The following is a 5,840-nucleotide window of genomic DNA, read 5'->3' on the forward strand; positions in this document are numbered from 1 at the left end:
AGATAGTTCAGATTTCTATCAATAAAGCCTTTGCCCTAGACTTCCACTGTACACTTTTCAATTCGGTTTCATTTATGTGGCACTTTTCACAATGTGCATTGATGTATAGGAGCTTTACAGGAATTATTTTAACACAGAAATTGACAAAAAATAAATGATGTATCAAAATAACGATAAACACAACTGTAAGCACAACTTTTTTAAGTATCTTCTTAGTCTCTCTGATGTTTCTCCTAGAATTGCTTTGAAGAAATCAAAACATAAACAAATTGTAGATGTCCATTAAAGGGAAACTTCATCCAAAAGTTAAAATTCTGTCAACATCTTCTCACCTTCGAGTTGTTCCACGGTGGTTAATTTAGTTGACTAAAATTAAAAATTTGAAACGCAACGTTCTTGTTCAATGAAATATAATAAAATATTGACCTAAAAATTATTGTAAAAACTTAACTCACAGAATAATGTAAACGTTGCCTCAAAAATAACCTGAATTAAGTTTATAGCAGAAAAATTATAATAATAAAATAAAAATGTATTAATCTTATATAGCAACACTCAAAATATACCAATAAATTACAAAATGATAAAAACATATACCAAAATTACTAAAACTTTAACAAAAATTAACACAAAAACTAAAAATCTAAATATAAAAGCTAATTTAAAATATGAATAAAACTTAAATCAAAACTATAACAACTCTGTCCCAAATCTGTATTAATTCCCTTTGTTCTGATGAAAAACAAATCTCAGAAGTGCCCCAGAACAGTTTGCTGGCCTACATTCTTCAACAGAACAAAAACAAAAGATAAAGTATTTATTCCTACTATGGGAGTCAATGGGGTGCAAGATCTGATTGGATATCTTCCAAATATCTTTCTCTGTGTTCATCAGAACAAAGAAATGTAGGCCTATTCACTCGAAGGCGAATAAAGGATGACAGAATTTTCAATTGCGGGTGAAGTATCCCTTTAAAAATGAATCTAGATTGAAGAGGTAAAATTTGTGTAAATTTGATGAGAAAAGTTTGAGTTATAGTCAAATCTTCAATAATATTGACTTTTGATTTCAGACTTTGCTAAATGTTATAAGCGTTGCAGCCAGCAGATGGAGACATAAGAGCACGTTTCGTGATGGCTGTTTAAGGCAGTCTGATGGAAACAAGCTGTGACAGATTGAACCTTGCAGGCCAGACAGCATTCAGAGCCAAAGAATTGTTAAGCTGACGTATCCAAAACCAGAAATACACAAATAATTATTAAATATACTGTTTGTTTTCATTAGGCATGCAAATAAGCAAGGCTTCCTGTCACATGATAGCAGGGTGTACAAACACACACACTTCTTGCATGCCCGAGCACAGAATCTGGGTTACATCCCGGATATCCCAGGAGACCAAGTGCTCATACATCATTATTGAAACGTCCCAAGCTCTAGAGGACGGATCACACGAACCTACTAACCCTCTCTAATCTCTTGAGCTGCCTCTCTCTCGCCCTCTGGGGTACGTGTGGGCTTGCTTGAGTTACCCCATCTCTCTCAGGCACATTAACACTGTGTGGTGTATATTATCAGCAGGATGTAGAGCAGCGTTCTGCAAACACAGCAGAAATAAAAGGAAACAATCCGGTTATTCAATTATCACCTTCTGTGTATTTCCATGTGGTTTATATGATGCTAGTTTTGTGTTCTGTCCATGCATGATGTATATATACAATGCAGTTACTGTGTTCACTTATCAAAATGCGTGACGCAGGCAAAGGTGCATGAATAAAATAGACAATAAAAAATATATATATACGCAGCCGCGGAAGAAATTTAACAGAATATTATTATAGGTACACTGTGAAAAAACCTGTGAAAAACTTTTCTGAAATAAACCGTAAAAGATCTGATTTTCCATGTAAATTGCATGTTTTCCACAGTTTTTCTTGCAAGTTTGCAGCTTTTCTGAAATTTTAAGGTTTTTGCTGTATTGCAAAAAATGTTCGAAAAAATACAGAAATTTCCAGCAGCAGGGGAGCCAGAAATAAACCATAAAATTACATGTAAATTTTGACCATATTTTTAAAATGTCATGGACAAATCTTTTTTAAAAATATGTTAAATTATGCTTTTTTTCAGCCTATGTGTTTAGATAAAATTAAAATGAACAACTAACAATATTTCTCCCATATTTCAAATATGTATATTAAACATCACATTTTGATTGGCTGGAAACTTGATGCATCACTTTATGTTGAGTTAACCTACAGTTTTGTGTTCACAGTAAAAGCGTTTTACCACAAGACTCAGACTGGAAAGGAGTGAAGTGGATGATTCATCCCAACTGTTCTGAGAGAGAGAGAGACTCCTCCGGATCTCTCAGTGTTCTCTCTCTCTTTCACACACACACACGTGTCGGTGTGATTGTGAATGTCAGATGAGTATGTCTCAGTGTGTCATGCACTTTCTTTCTCCCGTTCTTTCTGTCACTCTCCCTCATTCTTCTTCTACCTCAATAGCAATCTATTTTATTCAATATGCTCCCACAAACACACAGTGCCTTATGACTGTACAGCACATACAGTACACATGTTTGAAAACATAAAGGAGCCTCACATGCTGACATGGTGCGGGGTCAGATTCAGCATCTCGCAGCCTTGACCATGTCAGCACTCGGCCCAACAGTCGTTGAAAAACACTTTATTATTCTGCTCCGTTCCACACGTGAGCTCCAACATGACATTCATCTGCAGCTATAATCTCCACGACTAAAGATACAAATGAAAACACTTTCCGTCCGAGATGCTTTTTGGCTGTGCTGAAGTAAGGTACCAGCGAGACGTTTGAGCGTGGAGATGAAGAGGTGGTCTGTTGGAAAATAATGGCTGGTTTGCGATGGGTATATTTGGCGTGAGGGTGTAGGCGGTAAGAGGCGGCTGAAACAGAAGGACTGTATATTTTGTGCAGATGTCTAGAGAGGCCGGCGCTGTTCGGATTATATTAAAATAAGTAGAATAAAAAACCACAAGATTTCACATTTATATCTATTGTTTTACAACAAGATAACATTTTCCTTATCTGAACATGCAGACTTAAACCTCTAAAACAGGTTTTACATTTCTTAAAGGAACATTTAAGGGGACAGTTCACCTAACAATAAAAAAATCTCTCATTATTTATTCACCCTGGAACAGTGTTTGGTCACCATTGACTACAATAGTTGGAAACAAATGACTATGGTAGTCAATAGTTCCCCAGAACGGTTTGCTTTCCTAGATTCTTGAAAATATCTTGTGTTGTGTTCAACATAAAGACAGTCACAAATAAATGTTTTCCTACTATGGTAGTCAATGGTGGCCAAGAACTGGTAACAAACAGAATTTTCATTTTTGGGTAAACTGTTCCTTAAAGGATGGTTTTCATTAAGAATCATTTCTGAATGATATATTGTTAAGAAAAGAATCCCAACATTATATTTCCTCTGTATAGTATATTTTTTCAAAACTTTAAATAATCGTCCTTGATGGAAATTGGTCCCCATAATGTAGAATAAGCCGGACCCTCAAACATACACACACACGTCATTGAACGGGTTTCTTACCCTGTTTACTCCTCAAGTCCTCATGTTAATTCAGGCTAAAAAATAATATTTAAGCACATGCAGACAGCAGAAACCCATACACACACGTCTTCGAGTGCGGAGACATTACTCCTGTGCATATAGTCTCCAGTGCAGACACTGACTGTCGCACAACGTTAGAACAGAAGGCTTCAACTGAGTCGTCTTTGCACTTTTGATGCACACATTCACACACTTACAGTACATCACCCGCTCCATATAGCGCAGAAACATCAGCAATGATTCACGCTGGGTCACATCACAGGTCCTGATGCTGCGTATGTTCCTGCGATATGCAATGGAAAGATCTGACTGTGAAGAGTTCATTTAAAGTCACAGACAACTTTGGGACAATGTTCCACTGTTGACAAACTGTGCATGCAAATTTTGAAGGACTGCGTTGTAAAAGTGCAAATAATGCTGAGCATTACATCAGCAATGGTAATGATGCCACGATTACGCAATGGCAAACATCACTGCTGCTTTTATTAAGCGTACGTGATTTACACAAACCCATGAATATTAAACTCGCAGTGCACCATTTTAGCTACGATGTGAGAATGTTCCCTTAAATTCTTCAGATTGAAACGATACCTTTCATTTGTGCATTTGGCAGACGCTTTTATCTGAAGCAGTGCATTACAACAAGTCATACATTTCACCAGCTAGGTTTCCTTGGGGATCAAACCGTAGTTTAGTTGATAAAGCATTGCGTTTAGTTTGATTCTCAGGGAGTTTGAATAAAAACGTCTGACTAATGTAATATAACTGTACTAATGCATAAAACATACACTTTTCGTCTGACAGACAAATGGGATTTGCATTTAAAAAAGCTGTCGTTCATATCAAAAAACCTGTTGTTTAATGGTAGCACAAAGGTGGGCAAACGGGATGTGCAGCATCCACAAGATGACGGAGACCCTGACCTTCACCTCAGCTAACTCTCTTTCTCTGAGAGGTTCACACCTCGGAAAGTGGTTTCTATTGTAGTCCCGACTGCAATCACAAAAAACTGCCCTCGGTTACTAAAAACCATCGGGCTTGTTTTTATTGCTCCAATGGAGGTTTTATGTTTGGTATGCATGAGCGAAGAAAAAGCTAGATTTCCTGGCGTGGCTTTCACAGTGATTGATTTTACCTTGAGTGCCAGAGTGGACAAACAGCATCTCGGCATGCAGCTGTCAGCTCAGGAGAATTACTTCCTACATCTCATGTAAATGTTCTGCACCTGCTTGTGTATGCATGTGTGTGTGGGAAGGGGTTGTGATCGAAAACCCTGTCGATCACTAGAGATGTCTACAAGTATTCAAATAGCGGTGTCACAACATGCCAGTATCAACAATAAACCGTGATATTTAAAACAATACTGTGTTAATTTGACCCATATTATAATATTGTACATAATTCAGTTGCATTAAGAACAATAATGGTTATGAAGCTTTCTCTCTGCCTCACTTCACTCATGTTTTGAGTTATATTCCTTGAGAAAAAAGAGAGAAAATGCTAAAGAAACAAAATTAAAGAGGATTTTGACGATGAAATGGGGGTTTATTCAAAAGATATCACGATAATATCGCCGCCACATATTCTGTTGGGCACTATAACCGCATAGTGCAAATCTGATACCGTGACCACGCTAGTTTATATCCAAAATAAAATGTATATTTGCACTCTTTAGATGAAGAATTTAGACTCAAAGCTGCAATCTGTAACTTTCTTTTGGTTGAAAACAAAGTAGGTGCAGTTTTCAAAAACGGCTAATAATAAAATTGTATAAGATGAGCTCGTTACGATTTTCCGAGAATGTTTTCCGAACACCGTCCATTCATGTAAAGAAACCTCCAATTATACGTCGCGAAAGGAGATTGCAGTGTAAAAACAACAGCTGTAAATTCATGACATTCATTGCATTCTGGGATTGGCCAAAATGAGGTATTTTCGAAGTATTAGAATTTATGAAAATTTTCATCAATATCGCAATATACCCCACCCTTCAACTCACCATATGAAATGGAAACTAAAGAGAATGTGAACCTGACGTCACGCCCTGCGTTTTATGTTGCAGTTCCGCCGGCTGCTCCGCCATCTTGGAAGGCTCATACTCCGCTGTTATTCATGTTTTGATCTGTTCCGTTACTTGTTTTGTTTGATATATGGAGACATATGGAGAAACTACCAGCTCCTTTTCCAGAACGAGTCAGCTTAATGGTATTTTAGTTTTTAATACAGCAAGACC

The sequence above is a fragment of the Triplophysa dalaica genome, chromosome 5, assembly GCF_015846415.1.
Source record: "Triplophysa dalaica isolate WHDGS20190420 chromosome 5, ASM1584641v1, whole genome shotgun sequence".
Classification (NCBI taxonomy): Eukaryota; Metazoa; Chordata; class Actinopteri; order Cypriniformes; family Nemacheilidae; genus Triplophysa; species Triplophysa dalaica.